The sequence below is a fragment of the Neovison vison genome, chromosome 5 (assembly GCF_020171115.1).
Source record: "Neovison vison isolate M4711 chromosome 5, ASM_NN_V1, whole genome shotgun sequence".
In the NCBI taxonomy this organism is placed as follows: Eukaryota; Metazoa; Chordata; class Mammalia; order Carnivora; family Mustelidae; genus Neogale; species Neogale vison.
In genome coordinates, this window is record NC_058095.1 from 90,812,557 (window position 1) to 90,836,407 (window position 23,851).

At 42.2% G+C, this 23,851-nt stretch overlaps 1 protein-coding gene and 1 long non-coding RNA gene across 2 annotated transcripts in view; both read right to left on the bottom strand.

The window, feature by feature from the left end:
* Window positions 1–7,359, bottom strand: part of LOC122906968 (ubiquitin carboxyl-terminal hydrolase 12-like) — a 233,103-nt gene extending 225,744 nt beyond the window's left edge. Inside the window, exon 1 of the mRNA XM_044249495.1 lies at window positions 7,279–7,359. The gene's annotated coding sequence lies outside the window, so the exon portion shown is untranslated. The remainder of the gene's footprint in view (window positions 1–7,278) is intronic.
* Window positions 7,360–19,407: 12,048 nt separating this feature from the next.
* On the bottom strand, window positions 19,408–22,552 carry LOC122906971. Its single transcript, XR_006384652.1, has 3 exons — window positions 22,415–22,552; window positions 21,719–21,771; window positions 19,408–19,489 (listed from the first exon to the last, which is right to left on the bottom strand). It is a non-coding gene; the product is annotated as an uncharacterized LOC122906971 (long non-coding RNA).
* Window positions 22,553–23,851: the final 1,299 nt, after the last annotated feature.

Below are 23,851 nucleotides of genomic sequence, written 5' to 3' on the forward strand. Positions count from 1 at the left end.
CCCAATCAGAGGAGATCCCTCACCCAATGGTGAGGGGGGAGAAATCCCCCCGCATGATTTGGGATCTCTTCTGATTTGGTTAAAGCATATTTTCCTGGGATTGTTGCCACCCTTTTAGTATTTTACTTGCTCCTTCATATACTCTTAGCTGGACAAAATGACAAGGCGGAAAAATTCACAACAAAAAAAAGAACAAGAGGCAGTACCGAAGGCTAGGGACCTAATCAATACAGACATTGGTAATATGTCAGATCTAGAGTTCAAAATGACAATTCTCAAGGTTATAGCTGGGCTTGAAAAAGGCATGGAAGATATTAGAGAAACCCTCTCCAGAGATGTAAAAGCCCTTTCTGGAGAAATAAAAGAACTAAAATCTAACCAAGTTGAAATCAAAAAAGCTATTAATGAAGTTCAATCAAAAATGGAGGCTCTCACTGCACGGATAAATGAGGCAGAAGAAAGAATTAGCGATATAGAAGACCAAATGACAGAGAATAAAGAAGCTGAGCAAAAGAGGGACAAACAGCTACTGGACCATGAGGGGAGAATTCGAGAGATAAGTGACACCATAAGACGAAACAACATTAGAATAATTGGGATTTCAGAAGAAGAAGAAAGAGAGAGGGGAGCAGAAGGTATACCGGAGAGAATTATTGGGGAGAATTTCCCCAATATGGCAAAGGGAACGAGCATCAAAATTCAGGAGGTTCAGAGAACGCCCCTCAAAATCAATAAGAATAGGCCCACACCCCGTCACCTAATAGTAAAATTTACAAGCCTTAGTGACAAAGAGAAAATCCTGAAAGCAGCCCGGGAAAAGAAGTCTGTAACATACAATGGTAAAAGTATTCGATTGGCAGCTGACTTATCCACAGAGACCTGGCAGGCCAGAAAGAGCTGGCATGACATTTTCAGAGCACTAAACGAGAAAAACATGCAGCCAAGAATACTATATCCAGCTAGGCTATCATTGAAAATAGAAGGAGAGATTAAAAGCTTCCAGGACAAACAAAAACTGAAAGAATTTGCAAACACCAAACCAGCTCTACAGGAAATACTGAAAGGAGTCCTCTAAGCAAAGAGAGAGCCTACAAGTGGTAGATCAGAAAGGAACAGAGACAATATACAGTAACAGTCACCTTACAGGCAATACAATGGCACTAAAATCATATCTCTCAATAGTTACCCTGAATGTTAATGGGCTAAATGCCCCAATCAAAAGACACAGGGTATCAGAATGGATAAAAAAACAAAACTCATCTATATGTTGCCTCCAAGAAACTCATTTTAAACACGAAGACACCTCCAGACTTAAAGTGAGGGGGTGGAAAAGAATTTACCATGCTAATGGACATCAGAAAAAAGCAGGAGTGGCAATCCTTATATCAGATCAATTAGATTTTAAGCCAAAGACTATAATATGAGATGAGGAAGGACACTATATCATACTCAAAGGGTCTGTCCAACAAGAAGATCTAACAATTTTAAATATCTATGCCCCCAACGTGGGCGCAGCCAACTATATAAACCAATTAATAACAAAATCAAAGAAACACATCAACAATAATACAATAATAGTAGGGGACTTTAACACTCCCCTCACTGAAATGGACAGATCATCCAAGCAAAAGATCAACAGGGAAATAAAGGCCTTAAATGATACACTGGATGAGATGGACATCACAGATATATTCAGAACATTTCATCCCAAAGCAACAGAATACACATTCTTCTCTAGTGCACATGGAACATTCTCCAGAATAGATCACATCCTCGGTCCTAAATCAGGACTCAACCGGTATCAAAAGATTGGGATCATTCCCTGCATATTTTCAGACCACAATGCTCTGAAGCTAGAACTCAACCACAAGAGGAAGTTTGGAAAGAACACAAATACATGGAGACTAAACAGCATCCTTCTAAGGAATGAATGGGTCAACCGGGAAATTAAAGAAGAATTGAAAAAAATCATGGAAACAAATGATAATGAAAATACAACGGTTCAAAATCTGTGGGACACAACAAAGGCAGTCCTGAGAGGAAAATATATAGCGGTACAAGCTTTTCTCAAGAAACAAGAAAGGTCTCAGGTACACAACCTAACCCTACACCTAAAGGAGCTGGAGAAAGAACAAGAAAGAAACCCTAAGCCCAGCAGGAGAAGAGAAATCATAAAGATCAGAGCAGAAATCAATGAAATAGAAACCAAAAAAACAATAGAACAAATCAACCAAACTAGGAGCTGGTTCTTTGAAAGAATTAATAAAATTGATAAACCCTTGGCCAGACTTATCAAAAAGAAAAGAGAAAGGACCCAAATAAATAAAATCATGAACGAAAGAGGAGAGATCACAACTAACACCAAAGAAATACAAACTATTATAAGAACATACTATGAGCAACTCTACGCCAACAAATTTGACAATCTGGAAGAAATGGATGCATTCCTAGAAACATATAAACTACCAAAATTGAACCAGGAAGAAATAGAAAGCCTGAACAGACCCATAACCAGTAAGGAGATTGAAACAGTCATTAAAAATCTCCAAACAAACAAAAGCCCAGGGCCAGATGGCTTCCCGGGGGAATTCTACCAAACATTTAAAGAAGAACTAATTCCTATTCTCCTGAAACTGTTCCAAAAAATAGAAATGGAAGGAAAACTCCCAAACTCATTTTATGAGGCCAGCATCACCTTGATCCCAAAACCAGACAAGGATCCCATCCAAAAAGAGAGCTATAGACCAATATCCTTGATGAACACAGATGCAAAAATTCTCACCAAAATACTAGCCAATAGGATTCAACAGTACATTAAAAGGATTATTCACCACGACCAAGTGGGATTTATCCCAGGGCTGCAAGGTTGGTTCAACATCCGCAAATCAGTCAATGTGATACAACACATCAATAAAAGAAAGAACAAGAACCATATGATACTCTCAATAGATGCTGAAAAAGCATTTGACAAAGTACAGCATCCCTTCCTGATCAAAACCCTTCAAAGTGTAGGGATAGAGGGCACATACCTCAATATCATCAAAGCCATCTATGAAAAACCCATTGCAAATATCATTCTCAATGGAGAAAAACTGAAAGCTTTTCCACTAAGGTCAGGAACACGGCAGGGACGTCCATTGTCACCACTGCTATTCAACATAGTACTAGAAGTCCTAGCCTCTGCAATCAGACAACAAAAGGAAATTAAAGGCATCCAAATCGGCAAAGAAGAAGTCAAATTATCACTCTTCGCGGATGATATGATACTCTATGTGGAAAACCCAAAAGACTCCACTCCAAAACTGCTAGAACTTATACAGGAATTCAGTAAAGTGTCAGGATATAAGATCAATGCACAGAAATCAGTTGCATTTCTCTACACCAACAACAAGACAGAAGAAAGAGAAATTAAGGAGTCAATCCCATTTACAATTGCACCCCAAACCATAAAATACCTAGGAATAAACCTAACCAAAGAGGCACAGAATCTATACTCAGAAAACTATAAAGTACTCATGAAAGAAATTGAGGAAGACACAAAGAAATGGAAAAATGTTCCATGCTCCTGAATTGGAAGAATAAATATTGTGAAAATGTCTATGCTACCTAAAGCAATCTACACATTTAATGCAATTCCTATCAAAGTACCATCCATCTTTTTCAAAGAAATGGAACAAATAATTTTAAAATTTATATGGAACCAGAAAAGACCTCGAATAGCCAAAGGGATATAGAAAAACAAAGCCAAAGTTGGTGGCATCACAATTTCGGACCTCAAGCTTTATTACAAAGCTGTCATCATCAAGACAGCATGGTACTGGCACAAAAACAGACACATAGACCAATGGAACAGAATAGAGAGCCCAGAAATAGACCCTCAACTCTATGGTCAACTAATCTTCGACAAAGCAGGAAAGAATGTCCAATGGAAAAAAGACAGCCTCTTTAATAAATGGTGTTGGGAAAATTGGACAGCCACGTGCAGAAAAATGAAATTGGACCATTTCCTTACACCACACACAAAAATAGATTCAAAATGGATTAAGGACCTCAATGTGAGAAAGGAATCTATCAAAATCCTTGAGGAGAACACAGGCAGCAACCTCTTCGACCTCAGCCGCAGCAACATCTTCCTAGGAACATCGCCAAAGGCAAGGGAAGCAAGGGCAAAAATGAACTTTTGGGATTTCATCAAGATCAAAAGCTTTTGCACAGCAAAGGAAACAGTTAACAAAACCAAAAGACAACTGACAGAATGGGAGAAGATATTTGCAAACGACATATCAGATAAAGGACTAGTGTCCAAAATCTATAAAGAACTTAACAAACTCAACACCCAAAGAACAAATAATCCAATCAAGTTATGGGCAGAGGACATGAACAGACGTTTCTGCAAAGAAGACATCCAGATGGCCAACAGACACATGAAAAAGTGCTCCATATCACTCGGCATCAGGGAAATACAAATCAAAACCACAATGAGATATCACCTCACACCAGTCAGAATGGCTAAAATCAACAAGTCAGGAAATGACAGATGCTGGCGAGGATGCGGAGAAAGGGGAACCCTCCTACACTGTTGGTGGGAATGCAAGGTGGTGCAACCACTCTGGAAAACAGCATGGAGGTTCCTCAAAATGTTGAAAATAGAACTGCCCTATGACCCAGCAATTGCACTACTGGGAATTTACCCTAAAGATACAAACGTAGTGATCCAAAGGGGCACGTGCACCCGAATGTTTATAGCAACAATGTCCACAATAGCCAAACTATGGAAAGAACCTAGATGTCCATCAACAGATGAATGGATCAAGAAGATGTGGTATATATACACAATGGAATACTATGCAGCCATCCAAAGAAACGAAATCTTGCCATTTGCGACAACATGGATGGAACTAGAGTGTATCATGCTTAGCGAAATAAGTCAAGCGGAGAAAGACAACTACCATATGAGCTCCCTGATATGAGGGAGTGGTGATGCAACATGGGGGCTTAAGTGGGTAGGAGAAGAATCTATGAAACAAGATGGGATAGGGAGGGAGACAAACCATAAGTGACTCTTAATCTCACGAAACAAACTGTGGGTTGCTGGGGGGAGGGGGGTTGGGAGAAGGGGGGTAGGGTTATGGACATTGGGGAGGGTATGTGCTTTTGGGTAACTTGGAAGGGGAGATGAACCATGAGAGACTATGGACTCTGAAAAACAATCTGAGGGGTTTGAAGTGGCGGGGGGGTGGGAGGTTGGGGTACCAGGTGGTGGGTATTATAGAGGGCACAGCTTGCATGGAACACTGGGTGTGGTGAAAAAATAATGAATACTGTTTTTCTGAAAATAAATAAATTGGAAAAAAAAAAAGAATAGGGTCAAGGGGCTCCTGGTGGCTCAGCTGGTTAAGCATCCAACCCTTGATCTTGGCTCAGGTCGTGATCTCAGGGTGTGAGACCAGGCTCTGTTTCTGAGCCCTGCGCCCAGCTCCATGTTCAGAAGGAATTCTACTTGAAATTCTCTCTCTTTCTCCGCCCCTCCCTGCCCTCAAATAAACCAGTCTTAAAAAAATAATAATAGTAAGGTCAGGAAAAATGCACTATTCACTGAAAAAGAAAATACTGTGTATTCTGTGTTTCATGTTTCTGATGCTGACCATTTCTAAAGTACTAACAAAATCACCGAGAAAGATGGCACGTTCAAGTACCATGTACATGAATTTTCTACCAAGACAAAATCCCTGAAGTTTCATACCAATACAGACAAAACGACTTAAGGGACTTGAATCACTCAGCCAAACTCTAACAGAGCTGTATTTGGTGTTCTTAAAAACAGAAGATACTACACAGATTTCTAACTTAAGAGAGATGTTTGGCTTTCATAGGGAAAACACAAAAAGATTTGGTTTTGTGAATGAATGATCAACTGCTTTGTATCTGTTTACAGAGGAAATGAATAAAATCGTTTAACAGGTGAATCAGATTCAAGAATAATAGCCTATTGCCATGTTATCTCAGTGTCTTCTGACATTTCAGGAAACTGGATATGACCCAGGCTTCTCTCAATTCATTGGATAATGAACAGTGTCCGCGCAGTTAAGGACAGCATTATTCAATGGTGTGTTTGGTAACCAATCTTAAAGACGTCTCAAATCTTATTTCTGTGGGCATCTTTTGTTAATATATCAAACTAAAAATACCACTCAATTTTATTTCCACAATGATTAAACTGGCTACATCAAACAAAACCCAGAATTCTACATGTGATTTAAATCCTGCTTGAGGGGTGCCGGGGTGGCTCAGTGGGTTAAAGCCTCTACCTTCAGCTCAGGTCGTGATCCCAGGGTCCTGGGATCGAGTCCTGCATCAGGCTCTCTGTTTGGCAGGGAGCCTGTTTCCTCCTCTCTCTGCCTGCCTCTCCTGCCTACCTGTGATCTCTGTCTGTCAAATAAATACATAAAATCTTAAAAAAATAAACTGATGCAAATTTAAATAAATAAATAAATCCTAGTTGAATTTTCTGAGGTAACATAACACAGCAGAAAGATAATGGGACTTAGATGTCAGAAACATGTGTGGGACCCTTGTAAGTCATTTTAACTCTGCTGAGGACTCACTATTTCATATTAAATGAGGTAATAACATCTGACTTCTGAGCCTGCTGTGAACATTATACAAATCTAAAAGAAAAACATTGAAGAGAGAAAAGAGAAGACAGGCTTAATCAGTAACTATTTTTAAAAGGGGGTGAGTGGAGTTAAAACCACCTACACCTACCCTAAGCCAAAAAGTTTCTGGAAAGCTTTTTAGCCTCTATTCTTTGCATGGCTAAAGTGGGAGAGATCACATGCTCTCTAAATCAGGGTAGTGTAAAGATCCAACGGGTTAACAGACATGAAAGAGACATGAAACAGACATGAGACTACAAAAACAACAGATAATGGGAGGAAGACCCAACTTTATTCTCCATACAAGAGCCAAGCAGGCAAAAATAAATAAAAATAAAAGTAAAACAAAATAAAAAATTTATCATTTCTCATTTCCTGGCATACAGAATGTAATCTTTGTAGAACATACTTCCAACATTAATCATACCTCATATTAATTACTGTGTGATTACCTCCCTCACTGAACTAGCACTTCCTTCAAGACAGAAACGTCAGCTTTGCTTTTCCATGGCTAACATACTTTCAGTCTTAGAAGATGCTCAGTCAGTGCCTGCTGAACTGTAGTGTGCTATTATTTACCCTTTCTGGTATGTAAGAATACATTCAGAAGTAGAAGAATTACCATTTTCCTTCCGTAATCTTGTTATGAACTTCTTAGGAGGAATCACCCCAACCTTCTTCTTCTGAGTGGCTATGCTATGGAAGAGGTCTGCTAGGCAGGTAAGAAGGTTCTCCTTTTTCCTAGGTTGGCTCTTGTATGCTAGAACGTTTTCCCAAAATGGACGACAAAAATAAAGTGCTTGAAGAACTGAATTACAGTAGCAGGTATTCCCAAACTAGAATAGGAAAAACAAAAAAAAATCTTGTTAAATATGGGGCAACACATTTTCAAGAGAACGAATTTCCATGTATAGTTAAGAAAACAGAGAGAAGATAGGGAATTTATGGTCCTTATAAATTCAAAGGTATCTGAGAGTAGAAATAATTAGTCTGACTGCTAATCTGCCATTTGAACATTAAACGGATGCTCCAGGCATTGGTTTCAGGTTAAAACTGAAGGAAAATATATGCAATAAATTTGGCCTTCATGAAGACTAATTTAAAAAACTATACAGTTTAAACAGTAAGAGAACTTAAAAGGCTTAGACTTCTTTATAATTCTGTTTTCAATTCCCATTGTTACATTTTAGATATTAAGCATTTCATATATTATACATTTTAAAATATAACTCTCAAATATCCTTTTGAAAAAACACAAAAGTGAGGTTTTCTATCTGATTCTTAAGTGCCTTCAAAAAATAAAAACAAGGGGTCCCTGGGTGGCTCAGTTGGTTAAGCGTCTGCCTTCGGCTCAGTTCATGATCCCAGGGTTCTAGCACTGAGCCCTGCATCAGGCTTCCCTGCTCAGTGGGGAGTGTGCTCCTTCCTCTCCTCCTGACCATCCCTGCAACTCTCCCCCGCCACCCACCACTCATGTTTGCTCTCTCTCCAATGAATAAATTAAAAAATCTAAAAAATATTAATAATAAAAAGCAAAATAAAATGAGATCGTCTGAAATGTTAGATTAAAAATTTTCAAGGGCACCTGGGTGGCTCAGTCGGTTAAGTGTCTGCCTTCTGCTCAGGACATGATCCTGGGGTCCTGGGATCAAGCCTCACATTAGGCTCTCTGCCAAGCGGGGAGTCTGTTTCTCCCTCTGCTCCCACCATCCATCCCCCCGCACTGTGTTCTCTCTCAAGTAAATGAATAAATAAAAATCTTAAAAACAGCAACAGCAACTTTTCAGTATGCTAGCACAACCACCACTGACATGCTGAGATACCTGCACATCACTCTTGATATATTACAAACAGACTTCAGGTGCATTAAATCCTCCCATGAACCAACTTCTTACCAGTCATGTGTAACTACAGCCTACTGAACTTTAACCTCCTCCTCTTTAATAAAGGGGGAAAATAATCCTACCTTATGAGAAAATGACAAACAATTTGATCAACATTCATTGTCTTCCTTTTCCCTTCCCACTAACAGACACTGGTTCCCAAAGCCAGCTGACAAAACACCCAAAGCTGATTGATGAGGACTTGGGGAGACTGAAAGTGTAAGAAGAGGGAAGCGGACAATTCTCACAGCACTACCGTGCAGTGAGGTCACATACCCACTAACCTAAGAAGCCTAGGCAGAGGAGACTGTTTTAAGGGGCAGTGTCAAGGTACCTGTGTGGCTCTGACAGTTAAGCACCAGACTCTTGGTTTCTGCTCATGAGCTGATCTCATCATGGTATCAGGCTGTGGGATCGAGCCCCAATTCAGGTTCTGTGCCCAGCAGAGAATCTGCTGGAGATTCTCTCCCACTGCCCTACCCAACCCCAACTTGCACACACACTTTCTCTCTAAAAATAAGTTTTGTGTTTTTTTAAGGGTAATGTCAAACATATCCACAGACATGTACATTTGCTTATATTTAAAAACCAGGAAGGATAAATAAAAAAACTAATAAAAATTGTTATAGAGAAAGAGGAAAGAGTAGAGAGGAATCAAAGTACCTTTTAAAAAATATTTCCTTGGGCGCCTGGGTGGCTCAGTGGGTTAAGCCGCTGCCTTCGGCTCAGGTCATGATCTCAGGGTCCTAGGATCGAGGCCCGCATTGGGCTCTCTGCTCAGCAGGGAGCCTGCTTCCTCCTCTCTCTCTGCCTGCCTCTCAGCCTGCTTGTGATATCTCTCTGTCAAATAAATAAATAAAATCTTTAAAAAAATATTTCCTTACCCTTTTAAAAATGTTTACTTTGCACCGATCTTTTTTTAAACGAAATTAAATCGAAAATATCTCAGAGGAAAAAAAGAAATTCCTAAAGCTGAAAGGAAACATAGATCAGTGACACCTAAATGTTTATCCAGTCCGTGGGAGAACTACACAAAAAATTAGTTAGAGCAACTTTAAAACATGGAATTTTTACTATCCATGCGTATTGAAATAGTCTAAGAATAAAAAGAAGAAATATTTTTTTTAATAATTTCTTTTTTTAAGATTTTATTTTATTTATTTGACAGAGATCACAAGTAGACAGAGAGGCAGGCAGAAGTGGAAAGGGAAGCAGGCTCCCCACTGAGCAGAGAGCCCAAGGCAGGGCTTGATCCCAGGACCCAGAGATCATGACCTGAGCCAAAGGCAGAGGCTTAAACCCACTAAGCCACCCAGACACCCCTTAAATTGGAATTTAAAGTATTAGTATAAACTCGTGTTTGTGTGTGTGTGTTTGTGTTTTCAGCTTCTATCTACTGAAAGGCCTAGCAGCAACAAGTTTCCCTGGCACACAGACTATAGTCTTTAAAAACGTTTTTCCCACAAAAAGGAACTAGGATGTCTTACAGATATGGCTACACTAGGTCTGGGACAGGAAATATACAAATGTAGATCAGCCTGGAATATATTTTGCACAGATTCAAGAGACAAATTTCATTAAAAAGTAATACTGCAATTGATAAAAAGCACATTAATCATATAAATATTTATGAATTAATAATGATATTTTATAAAACCATTCATTAGACTCCATGGATGCTATATACTCATATATAAAAGGAGAACATCAAAGTTTTATCTTGTTCCCTCTCGCCCCCCCGGCCAAGAGAGCTAGCACATGAGCATGGGGGTAGAGAGCAAGGGCAGAGGGAAAGAGAGAATCCCAAGCAGGTTCCACACCCAGCATGGAGCCAGGCAAGGGGCTTGATCACAGGATCCTGAGATCATAACTTGAGTCAAAATCTAGAGTTGAATGCTTAATTGACTGAGCCACCCAGGTGCCCCTTATCTTGTCTTTTTTTTTTTTTAAGATTTTATTTATTTATTTGAGAAAGAGAGCATGAGAAGGGGGAGGGTCAGAGGGAGAAGCAGACTCCCCAGCGGGGAGCCCGATGGGGGACTAGATCCTGGGACTCCAGAATCACGACCTGAGCCGAAGGCAGTCGCTTAACCAACTGAGCCACCCCGGTGCCCCTTATCTTGTCTTTCTTGTAAGAACAATAGTTCACAGGGAACTAAAGAGCTGATGAAGTAGTTCCAGCTTATAGAATAAATCCAGCTAATAAATTCAGAAGAAATGACTACAAATAATGGAGTAGGAAATAACTACCAATGAATACAAAAGTGTTAATGGCTGATGGGAACTTGAAAAACTATCTGAAGCCCCAGTGCACTACATCATTAAAAAGGAAAAGCCAAGCCTTTGTCTCTTGCAGAAATGTGTAGCAACTCTTTGGAAGAATTCTTGTCTTAAAAAACAAAGGTACTACATTTTTTTAAACTACTAAATTTCAATCACATGTCTAGACCTATCTACCAATTTACAAGATATTTAAGGAACAGAGAAATGAGTTAAACAATACCACAAAAAAAGAATAGAACATGAGGCCCAGTGAGAATATGATTTTGACATTCCTATTGGTGGTCAGAGCCAAGAAGTGGTTTCCATAAAAACAAGTGCTTTAAAGGCTTTCTAGGTAAATGCTAAAAGAAGCAGATGAAAAGGAGATGATGCATTGATACTACTGATAAATGTAACTCTGGATATACTTTAATAAATCCTATCCAGGGGCTAAGTACACCTGCAGTAGAATCTACAATATTACTGAGATTAATTTACCGATTGTTCAGTATTAATTAGTCTGAAAAATACTAGTATTTGTATCACAGTCTAATGAAGCTCATGACCAACAAACTATGCCTCTGCCATTGGAGAGAAGAGTCACTCTCCATCACTGGACACTTCTGTTAAAGAACAAGCAACAGGGATTCGAGTGACTTCCACAGAGCAGGTAAAAGCAAAAGACAGCATCTCACAGTATATTGGAAAAATTTATAATAAAGGTTGACCAAATTATAAAAAAGAAGCAAATGGAATGATAAGCTAAGGAACCAGAGGGAGTCTATTCTTTTGTACAGAATGCTGGGAGGAAGACTCCTGCTCATCTTCTGAACATAAGGCAATGAGTAACATTATAATCAGTTCTCTGAGGACTTCTCTTATGGTCTTGCACTGATCTTCATCAATCCCATTAAAGAAAAATCAAAGCTTGAAACTACTACAATTTCTCCAGAAGAAGCAGTAACTTTCGATCTTATTCGTAACTCTGAAAATTTGTATTCAGCTTTCCTGACAGTAACTTTCCTCCAAGTTCCTAAAACCTAAAAATGTATCTCTCGAGTGTGTAGCTCGATTTCCAAAAAAAGACATTGCTTTAAGGGTTGAAACCTACACTATGTCTTCTCAGCTTGTTTTGAAGATCAAAGGTATAAGCAGGTTTAAAATAAAGGGAAGCAAATTTTAAAAAGCCGCCACTCTCCTCAAGGTCTGAGCATTGATTTTTTCAGTTGCTTACTGAACACAATGACATCCTCTACTGCCTTTTGCTCCTAGTTTTAAGATAAATTCCCCCTCCACAAATCTTTATCATAGCCCCATCACTAAGGTTATCTTGAACACACATCCCTAATAAATACAAATAAAAATTATATGGTTCATCATACACATGAAAATACACTTTTATAAAGAGGAAATTTATATACATAAAAATATACATTACATACAGTTAGCCTTTCAACAGTGCAGGAGTTAAGGGTGCTAACCCCTTACCCCTCACATAGCCAAAAATCTGTGCATAACTTTCAACTTCCCAAAAACGTTACTAATAACAGACTACTGCTTACCAGAAGCTGTACCTATAACAATTAATTAACACACATTTTGTATGTTATGTGTATTATATATAATAAAGTAAGCTAGAGAAAAGAAAATGCTATCAAGAAAATCATAAAAGAAAATACTATACTGTGTACCAAAAAAAAAAAGCAAACCGCACATAGATGGACCTAGACAGCTCAAACCTGTGTTGTTCAACAGTCAACTGTGTAACAAATGTGACTGAGACAAAGTAAATATGTAAAATTTTTATCTTATTTACATTAATTTTGTTTTCACTAAAAATTATTAATATTTAAGTGAGCGCAATGAAACAAAGTACACCTTGTGATAAACTGTGGGCTATAGATTTTAATATTCGATTGCAGGTCCGAGTTTATGTTCAGTTATTTCTGTATGTGGCTTTAATGGCAATCAAAGATAGATACACAGATGCATAGACAGGTCCAAGGGGGAAAGTTTCCTTTACGGCCTTACTGTATTTTCGAAATTACATTCTCCATCCTATCTACCAAATTTGTTTGAATTCACTGGAGTGATCATCAGCCTTGAAAGCAGCACCGCTCAGCATCGAAGCGAACAGGCTCTGAAAGCAAACTGTCTAGGTCCAAGTACGCTTCTGCTCTCGGACCTCTGGAAACTGCCACACCACTCCGCTTATCCGCGTCCTCGTCTGTAAACGGGGTTTGCAACACAGGGCCCACCTTCTAAAATCTTGAAAAGAACTAAACTAATAATCCACCCGCAGCACTAACAACAGTTCCCAGGCCTTCATCACGGCACTGTTATTTTTGAAACTATCTTTTTAAGTCATTTGACCATTTTGAAAAATTAGATTAACAGAAATTCAATCGTATCATCTCTAAATCTATCTTGAAATTGTACTAGTTTATAAACACATAAATGAATACGAGACAGTTACACTGTGAACTCTTTGGTGCTATGGAACCTGAAGTGACATAGGACCACTTCACACATGGATAGAGTGTGCATACTAGTATCCAACATTTAATAAGGACTAATAAGGCTGGGGCCCCTGGGTGGCTCAGTCAATTGAGCATCTGACTATTGATTTCAGTTCAAGTCAGGATCTCAAGAGATCTGGGATGGAGTTCCACATCCACCCTCCGGACTCCACCCTCCGCGGGCTCCACACTCAGCGGGAAGTCCCTCTCCCTCTGCCCCCCCCCCATCCAGCCCTGTTTGGGTGCACACTCTCTCTCTCTATAAAATGAATAAAAGAATCTTTAAAAACAAGAATTAGTAAGGCTTAGCTCTCATTTTTAGATAAAAATCAACATTAGTGATTCTGTATTTCTTTCCACAGCCCAATCGTTCATCTTACGTATATCATTTGGAGACTACTGGGGTTTACCACCATTATGTTAACAGTATCGCCTAAAAAAAAAAAGTTTTAAAATGTTTAAATGCTCCACTGTCCCCCGTGCTGGAGGCTGGTGATGATGATGCCTATCCTCTTCTAAGGATACGAACATCCCCTTCTAAGGAAAGAGCCTCTTCCCCTACTACAGTTTGTTTAGGTGGCCCTGTTTTTGAACACTGTACCCAACATGCCCCTACTCACCAGTCTCACCACAGCCAAGTGGACCAGATCGAAAAGTGTCCTTCCATGTGCTGGTGGAAATGCATTCCTCACCCCATACCCCTTACCTCCGCTGTCCCACCCCTTCTTACAGAAAATAACTTCTCTACATTAATTCTGTAAGGTTGTCAATCACAAACCCTTTCACAGACCCTGCCACAGGGCTGGACACGTGACCCAATCTCAGCAGAGGACTTGGGACACAGCTGTTCTCTCACATCTAATGTAAACATTCTCTGGGATCTCTGATAATCTAACCCTCGAGTAGCCTATGGCCATCAGGTGGAGAGAAACAAAATGACAATCAATCAGTTCAAACAAAAACAGAACCAAGACATTTGCGTAATCAACTTTATTCTTGAGGATGTCGTTTTATAACTCGCAAATGGAAAGAAAGTTTCATGTCGCTGTTTTTCACAATGCACCTGTACCCTGGACCAAAAATTCGAACCAATGACCACTAGCGATTCAGGTGTAAAAAGCCTTTTGTAAGATGGTCTAGGAACTCAACTGTTATTTCGTAACAAAGATCTTAGGGAAAAGCACATTCCACTGTAACTTCACAAATAGATTTGCTGAGGCGACATGTCTGTTGGCTCCTACCGTATTAGAAAATTAATACAGAACCATATCATAAAACAATGAGAAAAGACTATTTAAAAAGGCAGACTGTACAAAAGTAGAAAAGAGATATTGCTAACTGAAATCACCTCTTTTCTATCTACATACAAAAAAAAGTACTCACTAGCTAAAAGATACAAGGGGAAAAAGGCAATCTGGTTCATCGGATCAAAACAATTCATTTTCAAAGAAGTTAGCTGACCCTATAAAGGTGACATTTAAGCAGGATATTCTGCTGCAACAGAAAGCTTTCAAAAGGCTACCCTGCCTACTCAAGATAGTTTCTGAACCCCCACACCACTGTAGTATTCCTCCTGCTTTCTAATAACATCAGAAATATTAAAGCATTCACAAGAATTTAACCAACAGGAAATCCCCACTCAATGTATTATGTAAAGTACAGTGACAGACATCAGAATATTAAGAATGAACTGCCATCAAAGCGATCCTCTGTGAAAATATTCTTCGAAAAAAAGATAACTGCAACTGAAAGTAATGGAAAATAGGTTATAGTAACAATATTGAAAGTAACCCCTATGTTGAATTTTCTGCCAGTTAATTAAACTGCGGTTATTTTTCTTCTGTCCATTAAAAAAAAAAAAAAGTCTGATTTTCTAAGTGCCCAAATACATGTACTATTTCCCAAAGGCAAGTGGTAGTGAATGATTGTGCCACTCACTAGTCACAAAAAGGCTCCAAACAGGCAGTTCTGATAGAAACCCTTCTTGGTGTAAGCTTGTTGTTAGAAGCAATTAAAATGAACCTTGAAAATGCATACTTACCTAAGAACATACTGATAAAAGAAAGAAAATATATGTGTGCCTCATTTTAACAAAATTCAATTGTTGGAAAAGATAAACCAGAGTTCTTAAAGCAGTTATATTCCAGTGTTGTTTCAACACTAACTACCTTGTAGACAGGTACAGAGAGGGAAAAAATAGTCACAATGTTACCTCTGAATTAAATAAGCTGCCCTCTCCTACCCTCTCCCCACAAAGCTCCACCCTTCATTTTTAAGGGACTCCTATAGTGTGATTAACTCCAAAAACTTTTTTAAAAGGAGGAAGGCATGGGGAGGGGGTGGAGACAGAGAAAGAGTGATGATATTTTAAGAGCTGCAAAACAGGACCTATAGAATAAAGTTAACAGTATAGAAGACAGTCGCAAGGTAGCCTGAAGGTTTAAATCACAGAGTTAAACACTATACTAGTTCTGCTGCACCTACTCTGACCACCAATTAATTTCTCAATATAATTCAGGTGTTCATCAATCTTTCATAGTTGGAGCGCTGGTTACCTCAGAGATCCCAATTTTTCATAATAACTAGGCACAGAGATCAGAAACTACATTTCTATCCATTAGATGAGTCTCTGGAAGGGAAAAAAGACAAAGCTTCCTCTAAAGATCTCTTACTAACTTCACTCCCTCCTGCTTCTCTTGGGTGTTACTCAGTACCAGTCAGTTTCAGGGAGAAGCACAAATACCACCCTTTTAATTTGGATTCATTGATCCATGGAGAATAATAATAAAAATAAAACCTTCTTAGAAATCCTTTTCTTTTTTTTTTTACACAGCTGACACAAAGCAATATATCAGAGAAAAAACAGCATAACAAAAAAAATAGACTAATTTGAGAACTCATTTTATAATAAATTTTCTCAAGGATGTTGTTTTAGTTGTTCTGAGTCTATCTACAAAAATAGTTAGAGTCAGACACAAAATGGAGAGACTGAAATATTTAAACTGGAGAGGATTAAAGGTAAAACAGCCTTCAATATATAAAACATTCCTCTGCTGAAGAAAATGGGTTCTTCTGAGACACAATTCAAGACACACATCAATGTAAGAACATGGACCGAATCGGGATGGGAGCCGTAGGGAAGGAGTTCATGGGAGTGGAGGAGCTAGGGTGCTGCCCTTGCCAGAATTGCCAGAATGTACACCAGGCTTCCAATCACCAGACACCACTGCTCGTAAGCACGGATGCTTAAGACGTTAGAAGAGGACCAGATCGTGTTAAACCAGGGAAATTAAATAGTCAACTCCCCACCTTCCCCACAAAATCCCAATAATATGACAGTAAAAGAAGATATTAAGCAAAAACTCAAAAGGCCAAGAAAAAGGGGGGGAGGTCGGGCTTCCCCTAAAAACACAGTCTGGTCAGAAATCTTTTAAAAGGACCATTTACACCCCTAGATGACACTTAACCTTTCTTTCAAGTGCAGGTTTAGTCTCCACAGAAGCTGCAGAGAAGAATCCGGTTCAAAAGCCCTTAAGGACAGCAGAGGACAGCAGTGAGGCACCAAACAGAAAACAGAGGGCTCAACAAAACCCTGAACTAAGCTACCTCTGACAGAAACGGAAAGTCCCTCAGCACCAAGTAAGAGTCCCAGAGGAAATGCTCCAGCCATTGGAATGGGAGGTGGGGGGATGCAGCCATTTCTAACACCTGCCTGCCAAGGGTCACCCTAGAGGAAACCACAGCAGACAAGCTCCACCCATAGTACACCAAGTCCCAATCAGCTTTTCAGAATCCCAGTGGTATGTATGAATGAAATTTAAGGAATGCTTCCATTAGAAAAGACAGAGTTTAAAACAGTGGGGGTGGGGGGAGAGGACCTCAAAACAATCCAGTAAGCTTAAGAAAACCTCACCAACAAAAATTATAAATAATATCTTGGGAAAAACAACAGAATATTGCCTCCATAAAACAAGATAAAAAAATTAAGGTAACACTCTACAAAATAAAAAGTGCAATGAACTGAACCAAAAAGGGCAATAGTCCAAAATGTAGAATAATATCAGATAATCAAAAAATGGAAGAAAAAGGAGGAAAAACAGAGAATCAATCTGCATTTCAATATGCAACTAAGAGTATCTGAAAAAAGAACAAAGAGATTACATTGATTGGAAGCAATTATCCAAATACTGGTTTCAGAAATCTTCTAGAACCGAGGAAAATGAAATATGTCTAAATGGGTTGATAAACAGCCAACATCAGCAGGAGACACGAAGGACCGCATCATGGGGCCTAGGGGTCTAAATGGTCCACAACAACAGTGGGAGACACGAAGATGCATCATGAACATTCAGAACACTGGCTATCCATTCACATTCTGAAAGGAAAGCCTCCCAAAACATCTTTCTAAGGGGCAAAAGCCACACACAGAAGACATGAAGAATCAGAAGGGCATCAGTCCTGCTGATGTCAACGGAAGCCAGAAGTCCACAGAGTAACCCCCTTACAATTGTAAAGGAAGGTTGTAACTTAGGATCTCCATCTAGTTTTGACAATCACCAAAACATTCTTAAATACACAAGATCTCAAAGTCACCTCCTGTGCACACTCCCTAAAGAAGCTACTACAGAACATGTTCCACAAAGCAGGGAAAAACCCAAGCAGAAGACGGGATCCAGGGAAGAAGAGAAGCGAAGGGATGTCCGGGCTAAAGGTAAAAGGATGCAGAGGCCACACGGTAGGATGACAGGACTCCAGAGGGATGTTAACATTCTGGGGCTGACGCAGCGCAAACTGGTACTGAGGAAGTCTTTTTGCATTTGCTGGCGCTGCTGAAGACTTGGAATAAATGAAAATTAAGGATGAAATTTAATGAAAATGAATAAATGAAAATTAAGGATGTGGAAAAATAAAGCAGTGGTGAATTCCATACCAGAGAATGGGCAGGGCTGGTGCTAGAAGAGGGCTAAGTTTCTTACCTACCGTAACAGGAAGTCAATGAACTGATTTGTTTTTGTTTTTAAAGATTTATTTATTTGACAGAGAGAGAGTGAGAAAGGGAACATAAGCAGGGGGAGTGGGAGAAGGAGAAACAGGCTTCCTGCCAAGCAGGGTGCCCGATTCGGGGCTTGATCCCAGGACACTGAGATCACAACCTGAGCCAAAGGCAGATGCTTGATGACCCAGGTGCCCCAATGGACTGTTTCTAATAGCAGCATAGGCACTTGATCTAGAATACAGGGGTAGATTCCAGGAAAAATGGCCAGCCTCCTCTGGGGAGAGGGCACTGTGGAGTGGGGAATGCTGATTCTGTCACAAGCTTCACACCCACGAGAGGACTCCCAAAGAAAAAGGAAACACCCACACCACTTTAACTGCTTGCTGCAAACCACACAAGAAATCCACCTCACACATCACAATTACATACTAGTGTTTAGTAACACACAGGTGTGTTCAATGGAACTTTCTTTGTCACCCGTATTACTCTCTCTCTCTCTAGTGTAGAACACTCACCACGGACCCACCTAATAGTTGTAGGGTACAACTATTGTGGCGTGTGCTGATGATTCAGAAAAGAGTTAAAAATTCTAAAAGAACATTCTTCCAAAGTTTTAATAATGCATAATTACTAGAATTACCTCCACAAGCCTTGGGAATGTACCCTTTACTTGTATTTTGCCCTTGTAGATATGTACTAGTTAAACACTGCCAGAAGTTGACAAATACTTTACAGATACAGGGAGGCATTTACAAAAGTTTATTATACCTGTACATCTGGACCACTTATATTTAGGCATTTAAGGGATTCTCAAAGAATCAAGAGATCATTTGGTATAAGCCATACAAAATTTAAGTTATGAAAAATTCTGACACAAAATAGGAAAAATTAAAAAACGATTTTAAAACTCTTAAGACCTTGGGCAACTTTGTTTCCCTTTCATTAAAAAGGGAATTTCAAATCAAGTTTCTTGGCATTAAGCCTACTGAGGCAAATAAACAATTTTCCTTTAATAAATGATGAGATGCATGCAGTATTTTAAAAACTATTTCCAAAGGTACTGGTGAAGACTAAGTATCAACGGGTACTTACATTGACTAATCCAAAATAGTGCTCATTGACTGGATACTGTTCTGGACCAATCTCTTTCTCTAATGCCGAGGCATTGGCACCCTTTAAAAAAAAACAGAAACAAAAGCAGAGATCTTAGCATCTGTAGTATGAAGTTTTCACAGTTATATAGGCATTACAGAGAAATCATTTAAAAGCTATGTTCCCTTTGACTCCCTAACATTACTGGAAAATAAAGGATGATAGTGAAGAGTAAAGGATTTTAATAATATGACTAAAAACTAGTTCACAAGAACTTCCTCAGGAAACCAAAGCATGGATCAAGAAATTCTATTTGTAATGTGTTACTATTTTCTGGGTAATGCATTAAAGACCCTGCTGTACCATGTGCTCTAACAGGAGAGCTGAAAACCAAATATGCAGATTTTCAATAACCTAAAGATTCTTTGGAGCGATATACCTGAAAATCCCCACACGGATCCCAAACGACAAGAACGTTGTGTGAAATGGCACTAATGACTGTGCAACTGCCAACCATCCTACTACGTAGCAGAGTCAGAATCATGGAACTAGACTTACATACAAAAGCACGACCATTTCTCAAAAAGATAACGTTAAAGAAAAAATGAGACTAACACATGTATAAAAAATAACAGACGGCAAATGGACTGAAGAACATACAAGAAACATACTTGAGTGGGTGCTGAAAGAGGACTGGGACATGGCATTGAGGGTGAGGGATTAAAAAGGGAAAAAATAAAATGAAATGGAACAAAAAAGAAGGGCCCTGCGCCCAGACAACAACTGAGTGTCACAGTCTCAGGAATATGACTGACTCAACTCTGTGCACTGGGGTCCCTGAAAAAAAGCGGGGGGAGGTCGGGGGCAGGGTGTCCCTGTGTAGTGGCACATGCCACTAAACGGACTCCAAGCATAGCTGGAAGGGAAACGACAGCAATACTGAAAACCCAACTCTAGATATGGGGACTTGAAAACTCCCAAGAAAACATACCACCACCTACATAAAACTGATACGGTATGACTCACAAAATACCTGAACACCACTTGGCAAAGTCACACACAAGACAACATACACGCTATGCCTCCTCCGAGGCGCTGACTCCAGGTTAACGCTACCTCTGTGCCCAGAAGCCCATCCCTGTTGTTTCCTGACTGAGCTCCGCTCCTGGACTTGGGAAGCCCAACCTCTGTTAGAGGACACATCCTCAACTTCCTGATTGCAAGTACTGATTAAAGAGACCTGGTGGACTGGCGGTCAAATTCTACCAAAACAAGACATTTCCTTTAACATCGTCCTGCCCTCCAGCACTTGTATATAAACATGACAGTGCCTTTATTTATTTTTTTTTTAATTTAGGACTTATTTTAGGCTTTCTACAAAACCTTCATATAATCGCTAGTTTACAGATACCATTTATTTCTCATCTGGCCATCCACTGTTTCAGAACAACATCAAATTCAAATATTTCAGCAGCTACAAGATCTACTGAACATATCTGTCTTGGTGCGAATGTTGGAAGCCCCTCTCCTCACCCCGCCAGCACAAGTTATCAGGTCATAAAATTTCCTCAAATATGTTGAAAAAAATCCATAAACCAGATGTTTACCACCTACTCTAAGAACTAATACTTGTTTATTCAAATAAGTATAACCCCTTCCCCCCAAAACAGAAGGGCAGGGGAAAAGGCAGGGGAAGGAGGAAAAAGAAGAAAGGTTCTATTACCCAAAATACAACCTTATTACATCTCTTTATGTGGAACAGTAAAATGCCAGGAAAGCATTTCTGGCCCTTAGGATGAACACAGTAACACATGAACATTGTCTCTCCAGTGTAATGCCAATCACACACCACAGACCGTGTATTCTAACCATGCCAGAGGATCCACTTATTCCCGCCCCTCCATCACAGATTTTCATGCCTGCTTAGAAAATCCTCCAGCTGTCCTGCATCCTCAAAGTAAGTCTCACTCTGGATCAAGTTATTAGCTTCTCTGCATCTCGGTTTCCTTAACTACAAAAGGAAAATGTCACCAACTACTTCAGAGGATAGCTACAAGGAAAGGAATTTAAACCTCTATAAAAGGGTCCAGCAGTGTCTCATAAATATTCGTTCCCTTCTTTGCCTTCTCTTCAAATTCAAGGGGGGGAAGAAAGCTACTCTCTTAGCCAGTAATGTTAATAAATATCTGCTCCATGCAACAGAAAAGAAAACAAGTCAGAAGAAAGATGAGATAGCTTTAAAAATAATAATAAATAATAATAATAATAATAATAATAATAAGGTATTATTAAAAAAATGGATTTCCTTACTCAGGCCAATTCCACCAGATGCTCAGAGATACAGTCACTGTACTCTCCAGAGGCTGACAATAAACAAAACCACAATCCAATCAGAGATCTGGGAAGAGGATGCCATCGCCCAGAGCCGCCATGGTGCCAGCCTGGCCAGGCTGCCGCACCCCAGCCCCGGGGCCACCATCAGCTGCGGGTGCTGGGAAAGGGCTGGGGCACGGCTGCCGAGGGGCCTTCACGGAGCCGGTGCCGGTTAGGAGCACAGGCCGCAGTGGCCCCGGAGGCACCCACGGGACTCCTGCTCTGCCAGGGGGCCGGCCTCTCCCCGACACTGGGGCTTCTTCCCTGGGGCCCCCATTCAGGACCCAGATCCTATAGGCTGGAAACCCCCCCACCCAGCAGGGGTCTTCCCGGAACAGGGTCTCAGACGGAACCGCCCATACTTTCCAGACGGGCCGGCTGGGCCTTCTCTCTGGGCCAGGGCTGTCCCTGGCGTCCTCACTCAGGTTCCCTGAGGCAAGGCCTTCTCTTAACGCGTGCCGCTGCCTGCCATCCCCACATGGGCGCCGGGCCGGCTGAGCCCTCCCCGGGTCAAGCACTCTCCGCCCCAGGACTCTGCTCCGGACCAGAGCGCGAGAGGGGGAGGCTTTGGTCTCCTCCCAGCAGCGCCTTCCCGAGCTCGGACCACCAGAAGCAAGTCGCCGAGGGATTCACCTGGGAGGGATCCGGGCCACGATCCGGGCCACAATCCGAGCCACGTCCCGACGCAGACAGGCCCGGCGCTGGAACGTGGGGTGAGGGAGGGCTGGAGAGACACGGGCGAGAGAAGGGGGAGCCCCGGGACAGTCGTGGGAGCCCCGTGGAGCGCCCGCGCCGCACAGGCTGCAGGACGGCCGGAGGCGCCCGCGGGCTCCACGCAGCCCAACTCCTCGGGGCCCCGCGCGCCGGCGAGAACAGCCGCCTAAGGCCCCGGCCGCGAGCCCGGGCGGCCAAGAGCAGAGTAAGCCGCAGCCGGACGCCGCTCGGTGCGCGAGGCTCGGCAGGACGCAGCAGGCTGCAGCGGCGGAGCCCCCCGGGGCTCGGCTCCGCGCCAGCGCCCCACCTGCCGTCCCTCACGAAGCCGCCGCCGCCAAAGGCCGTCGGACCAGCGTCCACGAGCCGGAGCTGCCGAGGCCCCGCAAGGAAAAGCCGCAAACGCAGCGTGAAGACTAGGCGCGCGCGGACGGCGACCCCCGCTCCACCAGCTGCACCGGCCGCGCCTCCGCCCTCTGCTCGCTCTGCGGCCTCGGCGGGGACACAGCCCGACACGCCTCACGCCACGACGCGCTCCGGCATGCGTGGCCGCAGATCCAGCCGACTATCCTCGCAGCGCCCGTGCTCCAGGCTGAGGCCGCTCCCTCGGCAGCGGGTCCCTCACCAACCCCGGCGCGCGTGCGGGGACACCCAGCGCAGCGGCGTCTTCACGTCGGAAACACCAGGCCCACGCGGGACACGCAGCGTGGCGGGTGCGGTCGCGCGGGCCAACGGGCAGGCGCAGGGAGCCCGGCTCTCGCCCAGCGTGGACCCCGTGCGGGTCTCGTGCGGAGAAGCGCGGCGGGAGACGCGGCCGGCGCGGGCGGCCCGGACCCTGCGTCCCCGCAACCGCACCCCCGGGACCCCCAGAGCCCAGCGCAGCTCCCGGGAGCACTCTCCTCTCCAGACGTGGCCTCGCCTCGGGCGCCAACCCGACGGGAACGCGGCTTCCTCTTCCTCGCACGCGTCCCCGAGGCCGATCGGGTCATCCCGCCCCGGAACTTCGCCACGACGACGCGGACTAGCGAAACTTGTTAGCTTGTGGAGCGGCACGAGGTGCCCTGCTTGGACGCACCCGCTTCGCTGAAGTCTGAACCGGGTTTTTTAAAAGATTTCATTGATTGACCCGAGGGCGAGCGGGTCCGGAGCAGCGGCGGTAGCGAGAGAACCTCCCCGCGGAGGATCCCAGGACTGGGCTCAGATCGGCGGGCGCTGACCCCTGGGGCCCCGCGCGCCCTGAAGCGGCTTCGCAGAAACGGTGCGCGGAATCCCGTTAGAGCGAACTCCGGAACAACTTCCCGTTTTCTCGGCGGAGACGTGCGGCCGGAGCCGCCTGGCGGGGCGGGGCGGTGCCGCTCA